General features: G+C 43.3%; 1 long non-coding RNA gene across 1 annotated transcript; it reads left to right on the forward strand.

Moving 5' to 3' along the window:
* Positions 1–244: 244 nt before the first annotated feature.
* LOC138737564 (uncharacterized) lies at positions 245–14869 on the forward strand. Its single transcript, XR_011341022.1, has 2 exons — positions 245–504; positions 14631–14869. It is a non-coding gene; the product is annotated as an uncharacterized lncRNA (long non-coding RNA).
* The last annotated feature ends 449 nt before the right edge of the window (positions 14870–15318 follow it).

Below are 15318 nucleotides of genomic sequence, written 5' to 3' on the forward strand. Positions count from 1 at the left end.
GAGACAGCTGGGGACTATGGATGAGTAACTTGCACTACATGGTTTTGAGATAGAAATTGACTATCGCTTACATAGAGTTGTAAAGAATTGTGTAAGATAACTACCACCATGGCACTGGGATAGTGATACCTGATGTGTACACGAACGAATGGATATGGTCATTGACAGTGACTTGACAATGCTGCAAGATTACTCAAATGCTTTGTGCTGTCAGTTTGCTGCCCCCCTCTCCCTCCCCCCCCCGTGTCTGCATTTATTTCCAGGGTTTGGGGGGAGGAATTTTGCTCCTCGTAACTTTGCTTCGAAGTGCAGGGTTGGCAACCGTCGTTACATGGAAGGGGTCGAGTCCTATAACTCGGAACTCCACTCAAATCCTTGGACCTACCTGCTGGGAGAAACTCAGCAGGTCACGCAGCACTTATGGGAAGTAAAGGGATGTTTCAGGCCTGAGTCCTTCGCCAGAGCCTGAGCAAAAGGTGGAGGGGAAAGACCACAGGCTAACAGGTAAGAGGTCATCGGCAGATAAGGATGGGAGGGTAGAAGAGAACAAAAAGCTGACAGAGGGAGGGTGTGGCTCTCCAATCTTATTCAGGAACCTGCCTCCTTTTGGCTCATACCTTGATGGAGGACCTCCTGAGTTTCTATAACACTTTTGTGTATTGCACTGCAATCCCAGTGTCTGCAGACTTTCCTGTTTAACCCCCATCCAATTGGTCCTAGTATTTTGGCTGATTCACCCAAAATGGCAAATGCTTCTGTTTCCAGTACTGCATTTCCTTGATTCTGTTCTCAGGAATCGGATTCCCCAAGCCTTCAGGCAAAGCATTTTGGATCACAATAACTCACTAGATAAAACTTTGCCACCCCGCACAATGCCATCCTTGGAGATGTAGACAGTTAAATCATCATCGGGGAAGCAGTTAATCATTGCTTACACTTGCAAAACCCCTCAGAGGTTGGAAAGTTTAATTGAACCTTGACTGTTTCATTGAAACTTAGAAGGAAGGGCCCAATATATTTCTATTAGAAAAATAGAAAGTGGTGGAAACATTCAGCAGGCCAGGTAGTATCTGGGGAAAGGGAATCAGAATTAACTTTTTATCTGATGATGCACAGCTTCTCTTGCTCTCTCTTTCTCTCTCTCTCCACAGAGGCTGCCTAACCTGTTGAGAGTTCCCAGAATTTCCATTTTAATTTCAGATTTCTACCACTTGTTGTTTCTTAATAAAGATTTGAGTATGTCGCCATGTTGTACTCAAATAGGTTGACTTGCTAAGATATAACACAAAGAAACATTCTTCATTGTATTTTGGTGACACAAAATAATTCAATTCAAATCAAATGAATTCAATCCAAATCAATTCAAATAATTTCAATGTAAATAATTCAATTCGAATAAACTTAATTCAATTCAAATCAAATCAATTCAATTCAAATAATTTCAATTCAAATCAATTTAATAATTAAATTCAAATAAATTCAATTCAAATCAAATCAAATTGATTCAAATAATTTCAATTAAATTCTAAACAATATAATTCAATTCAAATAATTCAATATGGATAAACTCAATTCAATTCAAATTATTTAAATTCAAATCAATTGAACTCTAATAAATTCAATTCAATTCAAATCAATTCAATTCATGCACTGAAGACCAAACAGGGGCGATTTTCTTCTCTGAGATGTTTGTGAATCTCTTTCACAAAAGCTGGTATAAACGGAGTCTATGAATATATTTCAGGCAGATATTTGATAAGTGAGGAATGAAATGTTACCAAGGCTTGATGGAATTGTGCTGAGCTGCCAATCAGATCAGTCATGATCTTATCCAGTAGAGAAACATGCTCAAAGGAACCACTGGCTATTGCCCCATTTCCCTTCCTTAGTTGGAAGTTTTTACGCTATTAAGGTAGCGTCAAACTTTTAATGACAAATACATAGTGTGAAAAAGATTATCAAGTGGCCTCATTACTTTATAAACTTCCCGCAGGTTTCGCCTCAGCCTCCAGTTTTGCTGAGAGGTTATCTTGGAAGCACAAGATAAAATCAGCTGCAGTCAACATGGTTTCCTTCAAGGGAGATCTTGCCTGACAAATCTGTGGGGTTCTTTCAGGAAGTAACGAGCAAAGGAGAGTCAGTGAATGTTATTTACTTGGATTTGGACAAGGTGTGACACATGAGAACCATGGATTTAGAGGAAAGGTACCAGCATGGTACCTTAAGGGAATTAAGGGGGCTTTTTCTGGTTGTCTATTGCTGAGTAGTGGTGTTCTGGAGTTGGGGGGGGGGGGGTGGGGAGGCACCATCGGGCCCATTACTTTTCACGTTATATGTTAATAACCTGGATGACAGAATTAATGGCTTTGTGGCCAAGTTTGCAGATGATTTGAAGATAAGTGGAGGGGAGGGTAGTGTTGAGGAAGAAAGGAGACTGCAGAAGGTCTTGGACAAGTTGGCAGAATGAGCAAGCAAGTGGCAGTTGGAAGGCAATTTGGGAAGTGTATGGCCATGCACTTTAGAAGAAGGAATAAAAGTGCAGATGATTTTCTAAATAGAGAGAAAATTCAGAAATTGGAAATTGAAAAGGACTTGGGAGTCCTAATGCAGGATTCCCTCAAGGTCAACTTGCAGGTTGAGTCAGTTGTAAGGAAATTTTATGAGCCCAGAGGAGCCCAAAACCCAGGAACAATAGATATTCAACAAGACAAATGTTTACTTAATCAGAAGTTGCTTTTAATTATCTTTAAACATGAAAATAGAATCACACTTTAACTTATCACTATTGACTTAACTAACCTAACTTAATCCCCTTCTAATTCGAAACTCATGTGTATATAATGTGTGTGTGTAAGTTCATTAAAGTTCTTTGGTTCACAGTCCAATCTCACTTCTCATTCCTCCAAGTTTATTGGTTGCAAGCAGTTTTTATACTGTGCAGAGAATTTAACATTTATAAAGTTCACCAGACTTTGGTGTTCGAAAGGTAAATGGTTACCACTCAGCAAGGAATTTTTGGTTTTCAAAGAGAGATTTGTTGTAGGTTGGACACCCACAATTGATTCCTTCTGATCAGCCCCTCCAGTGTCTTGCTGATAAAATTTGCCCCTTCAGGGTTCTCCAGATGATAACCTCTCTCTTTCAAGTCACCATAGAGTTCCTTTCTGTTTGTCTTATTTCAAGTGAAACATTAGCCTGCTCGTCCTCTCCTCTTGCATGAACCACAAGGGCCTTGACCAGGTAGAACCAAGTACTCACAACCCATCTTTCAAATGGGGTTTCCACAAGTTTTCCAGCTTGTCCTGTTCCAGTCCCAGCTGCTGCTGCTGACTGTAGCATTGCAAAACTGATCTCAGTCTCTCTCTGCTTGCAAAAACCACATGACCCGCCTAGAACAGCAAGTTCCCCTCCAGGCAGCCTGCAGCTCCGATAAGTTCTTTCATCTGTTGCCTTTTCTGTAAATAACAATCCATTAGTGAAGTCTCTTGGGCACTCTCCAAAGATTTTGCAAAGGCTCTGGGGATGACATGTCTAGCATGAGCAGAGTTCCAGCACTTCAAATAAAATCTGTTCCAAAGTGTCCATCTGTGACCCACACCAACAAACCTGCACCAATTCATCTCACAACAGCACATCTATATACTGTCACAGAAGGCTATTGCAATGTTCAAACACAGAGAACTAGAATATAAAGGCAAAGGTACAATATGCTGGGGGCTTATAAGACATTGTTTATAAGGCATTGTGAGCAATTTTGGGCTCCATAACTAAGAATGGGTGTGCTGGCGTTGGAGAGGTTGACGAGAATGACCCCAGGGATGAGATGGGTAATGTGTGAAGAATGTTCTATGGCTCTGAGCCTGCACTCACTGGAGTTTAGAAGTTTGAGGGGAGATCCATTTGAATATTGAAAGGGCTCGACAGAGTGGACAGGAAGAGGTGGTTTCCTCTCATGGGAGAGCCTAGGACTAGGGGCGTAGCCTCAGAATAAAAGGATGTCTCAGTGGAGCAGAGATGACGAGAAACTTCTTCAGCCAGATGGAGGTGAATCTGTGGAGGCCAGGTCATTGGGTGCATATAGAGCAGAGGTTGATCGGTTTTTAATGAGTGAGGACATCAAAGATTATGGGAGAGGGTAGGTGAATTGGATTGAGAGGAAATATAAATCAATGGAGTTTTGCTCAAGCCCAGATCATTGGTTTTGTACCTTTAACTTTGCCATGTAAAGTGCACTGTTCAACCTGCTGAGTTTCTCCAGCATTGTGCTTTCTTTGGCTTGCCTTCGCGGACGAAGATTTATGGAGGGGGTAAAAGTCCACGTCAGCTGCAGGCTCGTTTGTGGCTGACAAGTCCGATGCGGGACAGGCAGACACGGTTGCAGCGGCTGCAGGGGAAAATTGGTTGGTTGGGGTTGGGTGTTGGGTTTTTCCTCCTTTGCCTTTTGTCAGTGAGGTGGGCTCTGCGGTCTTCTTCAAAGGAGGTTGCTGCCCGCCAAACTGTGAGGCGCCAAGATGCACGGTTTGAGGCGATATCAGCCCACTGGCGGTGGTCAATGTGGCAGGCACCAAGAGATTTCTTTAGGCAGTCCTTGTACCTTTTCTTTGGTGCACCTCTGTCACGGTGGCCAGTGGAGAGCTCGCCATATAACACGATCTTGGGAAGGCGATGGTCCTCCATTCTGGAGATGTGACCCATCCAGCGCAGCTGCATCTTCAGCAGCGTGGACTCGATGCTGTCGACCTCTGCCATCTCGAGTACTTCGACGTTAGGGATGAAAGCGCTCCAATGGATGTTGAGGATGGAGCGGAGACAATGCTGGTGGAAGCGTTCTAGGAGCCGTAGGTGATGCCGGTAGAGGACCCATGATTCGGAGCCGAACAGGAGTGTGGGTATGACAACGGCTCTGTATACGCTTATCTTTGTGAGGTTTTTCAGTTTGTTGTTTTTCCAGACTCTTTTGTGTAGTCTTCCAAAGGCGCTATTTGCCTTGGCGAGTCTGTTGTCTATCTCATTGTCGATCCTTGCATCTGATGAAATGGTGCAGCCGAGATAGGTAAACTGGTTGACCGTTTTGAGTTTTGTGTGCCCGATGGAGATGTGGGGGGGCTGGTAGTCATGGTGGGGAGCTGGCTGATGGAGGACCTCAGTTTTCTTCAGGCTGACTTCCAGGCCAAACATTTTGGCAGTTTCCGCAAAGCAGGACGTCAAGCGCTGAAGAGCTGGCTCTGAATGGGCAACTAAAGCGGCATCGTCTGCAAAGAGTAGTTCACGGACAAGTTTCTCTTGTGTCTTGGTGTGAGCTTGCAGGCGCCTCAGATTGAAGAGACTGCCATCCGTGCGGTACCGGATGTAAACAGCGTCTTCATTGTTGGGGTCTTTCATGGCTTGGTTCAGCATCATGCTGAAGAAGATTGAAAAGAGGGTTGGTGCGAGAACACAGCCTTGCTTCACGCCATTGTTAATGGAGAAGGGTTCAGAGGGCTCATTGCTGTATCTGACCCGACCTTTTTGGTTTTCGTGCAGTTGGATAATCATGTTGAGGAACTTTGGGGGACATCCGATGCGCTCTAGTATTTGCCAAAGCCCTTTCCTGCTCACGGTGTCGAAGGCTTTGGTGAGGTCAACAAAGGTGATGTAGAGTCCTTTGTTTTGTTCTCTGCACTTTTCTTGGAGCTGTCTGAGGGCAAAGACCATGTCAGTAGTTCCTCTGTTTGCGCGAAAGCCGCACTGTGATTCTGGGAGAATATTCTCGGCGACACTAGGTATTATTCTATTTAGTAGAATCCTAGCGAAGATTTTGCCTGCAATGGAGAGCAACGTGATTCCCCTGTAGTTTGAGCAGTCTGATTTCTCGCCTTTGTTTTTGTACAGGGTGATGATGGTGGCATCACGAAGATCCTGAGGCAGTTTTCCTTGGTTCCAACAAAGCTTGAAAAACTCATCCTGGTAAACCCCCTCCGTACCCTTTCCAAAGCCTTTGTGGCAGCACACATCGTGATGCATGCGAACCAGCTCCGCGTGTTACGGCCACGGCTGTCAAGATGGCGCCGTCGAGTTTGGGCTCCCTCGTGGCCAGGGTGGCCATTGTGTGTCCTTGCATCAACCTGCGGCCACCTCTGAAAGCGCAGGTTGGGCTTTTGAATAAACAGATGAAAACGAAACCAACCTCAGCTTGTGGTTTCTTTTCGAATTCGTTCCATGTAGCTACTGCTACACCTTCACATTTTTCTCATGATGGATTGTACACTTTACTCTAAGGGTGGCCCATAAAAAATGTGGCTGCAATGTTCTTATACTCAATACCCTGAACAGTGAAGGCAGTAATCTTTCCCTTACCTTTAACCTCCCAAAATGCACACAAGTCCGATTAAACTCCATTTGCCATTCCTCTGGCCACATTTGTCATTGATGTATTCTTTGATGGCCCTCAAGACTCTCCATAGCACTGCCTTTTTCATGCTTTCTGCAAACCTGCTCACCTACCCGCCTACTTTATCATCCAAATCATTTTAGGGACATCACAAACAAAATGAGGCGTCAGCAAATAAATTCTGGACTCGTTGTGATGCCCCAATCCGGCAAAGAAATTAATTAACATAAACAAATCTGAACAAGGATAAAGAAATCCCCAAAAACACTAAATCCTGCAGATGCTGGAAATCTGCAATAAAAACAAACAGAATGCTGGAAATACTCAGCAGACTGGGCAGCGTCCCTGGAGAGAGAGAGAGAGAGAGAGAGAGAGAGAGAGAGAGAGAGATAGAGAGAGAAAGAGAGAGAAAGAAACAATGTTCTGGTTTTTCTCAGCAGAAAAACCTTTCAGAAAATCTGGGATAGAAGAGTTATGCCCAACATTAATGACTCAATTAACATGACTAAAAATACATTATCATTGGTGAGGCTACTGAGTGGAAATTAGTTGCTTTGTTTTTGAGAACTCGAACTGCAACTTCCACCTCAAAGGTACGTCATTGGCTAGGATGCATTTTCAGACTGTACGCAATAGTAAAACCCAAGTGTTTTCATCTTCTTTCATTCTGTTCTATTTAAGGTGACAGCTTACAATCAGAAATTGAGTTTGTCACTCTTGAATTATGGATTGCCCTTTTTGGAAGACTGATTAAAAATTGAACCATTTTTTTTAATCAGAGTTACGAAAAGTACTTCAAAACCAGGATGAGAATCCTTTCATGGTCATTAGGAAAAGCTAATATAATATCTGTTACAAAGCTTAATAAATATTGTAGCACCTCAGGGCAGGGTTAGAAATGACCCTTTCGTAAGCTTAGAAGGATTCGCCCAAAAGAGTGATTGACACTCTTTATATAAACAAACTGTACGTTGGCCAAGGTTGGTATCCGTGGTGATGTCCTATGCTGCCTGTATTAAACAAATATCATTGGTTGGTGTGTTTCAAAAAGTAAATAGGTGAAGGTTATTGTCATATAATATTACATTTAGAATGTAACATACATGAAATTCTTTGACTTTTGTCCACCTTAGAGAGTTGCCACTTTGTCCGGCACCGCTCACAGAAACCTACAGCACCTGGTGTTCCCAAGCAGACTCCCCTCCAAGTACTGACCAGGCCTGGGCCTGCTTAGCTTCCGAGATCAGACAACCTCAGGCTTTGATGCTTTCTTCAGCTTTGAATGCCAATAGAGTTTTAATAGTTCCCTTCTGTTCACGTAAACAAAAATGCACGATGGAATCAAATGAAACAAGAAAGTCTGCAGGCACTGGTGTAGAGTATGGTACACAAACCCACTGGAGAAACTCAGAAGGTCACTTGGCATCAAGGGTAACCAACATTTAGGGTGTTCAGCAAAGGGCATAGACTCAAAATGTTGGTTACGTTTTACTTCTTATGGATATCTGGTGGACCTGCTGAGTTTCTCACCACGTTTGATGAAATCAACTGACATCTTTTTGAGAGACACGGTTAAGAGCCCAAAGGACTCCAAAACCCAGCAGCAATAGATATTTACCACAACAAATAGTTACTTAAACAAAAGTTGTTTTTAATTATCTTTAAACATGAAAACAGAATCAAACTTTAACTTATCACTATTAACTTAACTAACCCAACTTAACCCCCTTCTAATTCTAAGCGCACGTGTATGTAATGTGTGTGTGAATTTAGGAGTTCAATCTCACTTCTCATTCTTCCAAGTTCACTGGCTGCAGACAATTCTTATACTGTGCACAAAATTTAACATGTATAAAGTTCACCAGGCTTTGGTGCTCAAAGTGTAAATGGTTACCGCTCAGGAAGGTTCTTGTAGGTCACACATGTCATACTCAGGCCCGCGGGCCAAATTTGGCCCGTGATATAATTATATTTGGCCCGCAAGATCATATCAAATATGTATTAGAGCTGGCCCGCTGGCCGCCACGCCAGTATAGCGCATGCACAGCTAATACTACAAATCCCAGAATGCTTTGCAAATGCGTTGGCGCCGGCCCGTCAGCCCGCTAATTGCCCCCACCTCCTCTCTTTACTTTCATTAGCATCTGTGACCTGTCGCCCAACTCACACGTAATAAACCCCTTACGAAAAATGGCCAAACGAAAGACAGAAAACAGGACCTTTCAAGACAGGTGGGAGACAGACTATATGTTCATCATTTTAAAAGACAAACCTGTTTGTTATTGAAGCAAGTTGTTATTTCTTTGACTTGTTGGCTTGTGAAAAAAAATACATTTAAAAGGAGCTTAAAGGTTATAGCGAAATATTATTTATTGAATATTTTATTTCTCATTTGTTAATGCTTCTTCTGGAAAGAGTTTAACCAAAACTATTATTAAACATTTATTTTAATAAGAAAAAGTTGAACATTACATATGTTGAAAGAAGAGAAAACATGCAGATGTTGTTGAAAATTTTCAATAAATATTTAGTTTGGCCCACGACTTAGTCCAAGTTTTTAATTTTGGCCCTCTGTGAATTTGAGTTTGACACCCCTGTTGTAGGTTTTCAGAGAGAGAGATGTGTTGCTCCAGGATTTCCACAATTGAGGTATCACCGTTAGTCACCTCAATGTCTTGCTGATGAAACTTGCCCCATCAGGGTTCTCCAGATGATAACCTCTTTCTTTCAGGCTACTACAGAGTTCCTTTCTGTTCCACTTATTCCAAGAGAAACGTCAGACAGAGAGCACTCTGGAGCTTCTGTTTCAGTTCCAACAAGCTTCTCCTGGCTTGTTACAGCTTTCTATGTCATGCACAGTCAAAGACTCCTCTCTCTCTCTCTCTCTCTCTCTCTCTCTCTCTCTCTCTCTCTCTCTCTCTCTCTCTCTCCACCTGACCTTCCCCAGCAAACAACAGGAGTTTATCTTTTGGTTTACATTTTGTTTTAGGTAAACAAGAACCTCTCAATTACCTGTGAAGAGGTATTAGGAGACAGCCTGTCTCTTGCTGTGACTTTAAAGACAATAGTCCATTCATTCACTTCAATAAACAGCCACAGTTTCTGCAAAGTAGTGTGGATATGAAATCTCCAGTAAGATGTGTTTTAAAGTGTGTGCATGTCACCTACTCTACTTTTCCCAATTTATCTCCCAAAAACATTCCCAAATATTCCATCACAACACCTGTTGGTCAGGTCTGTAATGTGGGGGTTTAGAGGAATGAGTGGTGGCTTTACTGAAACATGCAACATCCCAAGGGATCATGATAGATGTTGAGATGGCTTTCACTATTGGAGGGCAGACCAGACTGTAAGAGCCATTTGGCCTCCTTCCATTACTGTTGTCCTGTGCCCTTGTGTCACAGGCTAAAGTATGCACATCCACAATGTCTGTGAGCAGGACTGTCACGGCTGGGATGGCTTGCCAGCAGAGTGGATTGGCTCCTTCGTGTCAGAACTGTTTATGGATTTCATCGGCAATTTAAATTTAGACGTACAGCACAGTTACAGGCCATTTCGGCCCATGAGTCCATGCTGCCCAGTTTACACCCAGTTGACCTACACCCCTGGTACGTTTTGAACGGTAGGGTTGGGGGGGTGGGTAACCAGAGTCCCCAGAGAAAACCCATGCAGACAACAGTATTCCACCAGGTGCTCCGGTTTTCTCCCACACTTCGAATGGTGGGGTAACCAGAGCCTCCAGAGAAAACCCACGCAGACAAAAGTATTCTGCCAGGTTCTCCGGTTTCCTCCCACACTTCGAAGCATAGGGGGCTTATAATTGGTCGTATGGGTGTATTTGAGCAGTGTGGTCTCTTTGTCGATACTGTGTTGAATCTCCCGAAGAACTTTAAAAACAAAAAGGATTGCTTTTATTTACTAAAGGCAGGCTGGCTACAGTTCCTTTAAACATGATTAAGTCAGTTACAACCTGTTTTCCATTCGCTCTTATTTCCCATAAGGCCCAGACACAATTTTGTATCATAATAAGTTCAAAGTTCAGGTTTATTATCAGAGTGACATCACATACAACCCTGAGATTCCTTTTTCCTGTGGGCCAGGCAGAATTACCACTATTGGTTGCACAAAATACTGTACTCGAGAAGATAAGCAAGCATGTAAACAAATAAAGACAGGCAAATAAAGTGACGGTGAAATACAGAGAGAAAAAAAATCAATAATGTGCAAAATTAAGAGTCCTTAAACCCGTGGCATGAGTCTTGTGGCACCCATACAACTTTCCTGATGGCAGCAGTGAGAACGGCGTGTGTGCTGGGTGGTGAGGGTCTTTGATGATTGCTGCTGCTCTCTGACAGCAGCGTTCCCTGTAGATGTTCTTGATGGTGGGGAGGGTTTTGCCCGCGATGTCCTGGGCTGCGTCCACTACATTGTGGAGGGCTTTTCGCTCAGAGTGTGATTATGTGTGATCATAAGTGATTGAAGACAAGCGACATTAGTGATGAATGGTTCTTGCCATGAAACAGCTTGATAGTAGGGTGGGCCGGTTGGCCCAGTGGTTAACACAACACCTTTACCGTGCCTGCAATCAGGACTGGACCAGGGATCGAATCCCGTGTTGTCTGTAAGGAGTCTCTAGGTTCTCCCTGTGTATGCATCAGTTTTCCCCGGGGTTTCTGTTTTCCTGCCACTGTTAATCGGGTGCCTCAGACTCGTGGGCTGAAATGGTCTGTTATCGATAAAATGAAAGATCGTCTAAAGAATGACAATTTTTATTGTCACTCCTTCATTCCCAGCAAGCCAAACTACTGGGATTCCCTCTTGAACATATTAGTTCAAACTCATGTTTCACCTTCACCTGAAAAGATTGGCCACTATTATGTCAACGTTCTACAGGAGCTCTATCATGAGTATCCTGGCTGGCTGTATCACAGTGCGGTGCAGCTGTTCCAGAGAAATGGATCAGAGGTCAATCTACAGGACCATAAAGTGTGGTTAACTGGAGTCTTTGTCCTCCCCATCGACATGACCTACCAGGATTGTTTTCTGAAGAGGGCACACAAAACCACTGAGGACTCCTAGCACCTTGCACATGGCATCTTTCAGCTTCACCCATCAGGGAAGAGATAGAGGAGGATCAGAGCCAGCGCCACCAGGCTGAGGAACAGCTTCTTCCCACGGGCAGTGAGAATGCTCAATGACCAAAGGAACTGCTCCACTAACCATCCGAGGCTCTCATATTTCCTAAACAATATTTATCTATTGATTCATATTTATATATGTATATTTGTGCTGTGTATGTCTGTCTGTATGTGTGTTATATCTGTCTGTGTGTCTGTGTGTATTGTGCACGAGGATTGGAGAACGGTGTTTTGTTGGATTGTACTTGTGCAATGGGACGATAATCGAACTGTGTAATGAGAAGTAAATGCTATCCTTTCCAAGGGCGTCCACGTCCCAAGGAAATGTGAAGAATGGTAAAAAGCTGCAGTCTTGCTTCAACTCATCCATTGCTTCCAATTCTCTGTGCTGCGTTCTTTTCTCCAGTGTTCTATTATCTCTTGGCCCCTCTCTTGCCCTCCCTCCTCTTCCTATCTCCTCGTTCCATCTCAAGTCTCAAAACGTGTCCTGCTGGAGGGTTGACTCTCCGTTGCTGCCTGGCCTGCTGACTCCCTCCATCCTCTTTGCTCATTGAAGATTCCAGCACCCACAGTTCTTGTGTCTCACCTCTTCCCCTCTCAGCTCCTTTGCTCTTGCGACCTCCCCCAGCTGTCAACCACATTTTGCCATTAGGTGTCATGCCCGTGGCTGCTTTGACCCAAACTCCAGAGATCCCTCCTCAACTCTCTCCACCTCCAGTGCTGAAGTGAATCACTGAAGATGCGTAGGGTCCGAAGGGTTTGGAGAACAGTCAGAACATTGGGGCTGGTCAGGGAGCAATCAAGCTGACCTGTTGGTCCTGATTTTATGGTCTTATGTCCCTTGGCTTGTTTTGAATTGTTGCCTTAAACATGACTCTTTATCCCAGTTTTTAATCTTCTATCGTGGTCCAGCTCCAAATTTTTACAGCGGGTAAGGTCTTGGTTGATGGTGCCACGCAAATTACTACATCTGAGCAACAACTTAGAACCACAGAACCATCGAACACTACAGCACAGAAACAGGACCTTTGGCCCTTCTAGTATGGACCCATCCAGCCCCACTGACCTGCACCCTGTCCATATCCATCCATATCCCTCCCATCTCCCTGCCAAAATTTTAATTAAATTCTAAAATCGAGCCCGCGTTCACCACTTCAGCTGGCAGCTCATTCCATTACTCTCTGCGTGGTTCATTGTTATCATCCAATTATCTAAGTGCAATTGGACGATACAGCCCTCTTCGGGTCCTTGGTATAAAAACCTGCAAACATATACTGTATGCAGACATAACACACATATTTACAAGTGATTTATGTGCTGTACATATCTATAAAAATAAATAAATACTGTTAAATAAATGGTAGAGTCTTGGAAAGTTTGAATGTGCAGCTCATCAGTGAATCACAAGCCTCACTGTCCGTGGGAAGAAACTGTTTGTCAGCCTGGTGGTTCTTGCTCTGATCTTCTCGTGTGGACAGGAGTTGCTGGAAGATGCTGAGTGCAGGGTGAACTTTATGTAGAGGTTCCCCCCCAACGTTCCCCTTAAACCCTTAACCTATGTCCTCGAGTCCTTGTCTCCCCCAACCTCAGTGGAAATAGTCAGCTTGTATTTACTCTATTAACGACCCTCATAATCTGTCAATATCCCCTCATTTTCCTGTGCTCCAGAGAATAAACCTGCTTAATCTAGTCCTAACCACTTTAACCTAGTTCTTACCTGTTTACCCTAGGCCTAACCTGTCAATGGTGTTTCTGTTAATTCTTGCTGGCTGTAGTATTACAAAGTTATTCTTTAATTGTTAATGAGCTTGCATTAATCCTGGTTGTGTATCATATTTAGTTGATCTGTTGCTGCTCCTCAGGTCACCTGACCTCACTTGCTCCAATCAGCTTCTTCGTCCAATCAGCTTCTTCCTCCAATCAGATTTCAGCTTCTGTCTTGTGAATTTTTAAATTCTAACTGTTGCTCTTCTATTAGCTTTATTTTCATATTATTTAGATTGAAAATGGTAAAGAGAGAATTCCCATACATTTTGGCATATGTCGGCTCCCATTTTCAGCCTAATTTTAAGGGTTTTATGGTATATCCAGAGCACGTCGACCCCATTTTTCAGGCTGTCTGGGCCTCCAGGAACAACCTCCCAAATTTTTACAATGCCCCAATTGCAAGCTATAAATTAAGTAAGTAAAATAAAAACTTAGCCAACCAGACAGCAACGGTGACATCGTGCTCCCAACGGGAGAAGGAACCTCGGTCCACCTGGCAGAAGCGGCGACGGCGACCTCGGAGGTCCCAGGTCGGAGTGGTTATGGCATTGCCCAGTGGTGGGGGAGAGGCGCCGCCCAGCGGAGGAGAGGTGTCGGAAAGCAGCAGTGGGGAAGTGCTTCCAGGGTTGACTTATACACTGAATTGACGTCAATCTATAATTTTTTCGGCGAATTTAAGGTCTCAAAAGTATATTCGGTGTCGACCATCCTCCCCCCTGCCTTATTGAGAAATATTTTAGGGTTTCACGACTCAACTTGTATGCCAAAATATACCAAAATGCACTTATGTGGAATGTGTGGTATGAGCTAGGGAGATTTTATTTCTCATTTTCAGACGATCTATAAAATGAAGTTGAGTAGAGCTTGGAAAGCAGCCACCAAGTCTTTTATTCTCACAACACTGGCTGTCTGCTTTTGAAGCCAGCAATGTGCTGTGGACCAGCTCCATCCCCAATCACACTGCCTGGGTCAGGAAACTAAGAGCTGAAACTCAGCAAGGGTATCCTCCCCTCTTTTGCAACAGAGTATCGAGACGCTAAAACTATATTTTTCAATATCTTTTTGCAAACTGTATTAGAGCAGAGAAGCACAATATGTCAGAGAAAAACAAAACCTTATGCAACAGTATAATTCATAGGTAAATTGAGAAAAACACAATATAATTAACTAATCTAAATCCAAAACCATTCCTGAGTTGCATGGCAATATAGAAAAAAAAACTGCCGGTAGAAATAAAAAGAAACGCATGATCACAAGAATCACAAATAACCTGATTGCGATTCTGAAAATAATTCAGAAAAAAAACCCCAGAGATTGGGAAAGTTTAACTTGTGGAACATCTTATTTTCTCCAAGGCTAAATATGACATTGTGGCGGCCCACTGAGTACGCAGCGGTTGAACCGGCGATAATGGTGACCCCACGCTCTCAAAATGGCGCCGGGCTCTCACCCCTCCTCTTCAGCCTGGAGCAAAACCTGCATGCATGAAGAATCTTTTGTATTAGCGGGCGACGTCAGTTCCGGCGAGAGCGTCAGGAGCCAGAAGTGTGTAGCAGCTTGTTGAGTAAACGCTGATTAAACCAGTTTTGTTCTAGCTCTGTGTGTAGCACATCGCCACCATGTCATATCATGTAACCATTGATTGTGAGTGGGTGGGGTGGCATGTTTCCATCTGATCAAAATGACACATCTAGCAATAAGAGAGGCAAAGACATTAAAATGAAGACAATTTCACTACCCTCTGTTCAACCAACCCAAACAAGGCCGCCAACGGGTCTGATACTAGGTTAACATTAATAATTATTGACAAAGTATGAAAGACCTCTTCCCAATATTTGAAAAAGGTTGAACAAGACCAAAACATGAATTAATGATCCATCCTCATTCTTACATCTGTCAAAGAAAGAACTAATATTAGGGTAAATACTAGCTAATTTAACTTTAGACATATAAATTGGTTTTTTAGCAATCTTCAAAGGAACAAAGGGGGCTGGAGTGTTCAAAAAGGGATAATTCGCTCTTTTGTAAATTGATATCCGGAAA

Source organism: Narcine bancroftii, chromosome 6 (genome assembly GCF_036971445.1).
Source record: "Narcine bancroftii isolate sNarBan1 chromosome 6, sNarBan1.hap1, whole genome shotgun sequence".
Classification (NCBI taxonomy): Eukaryota; Metazoa; Chordata; class Chondrichthyes; order Torpediniformes; family Narcinidae; genus Narcine; species Narcine bancroftii.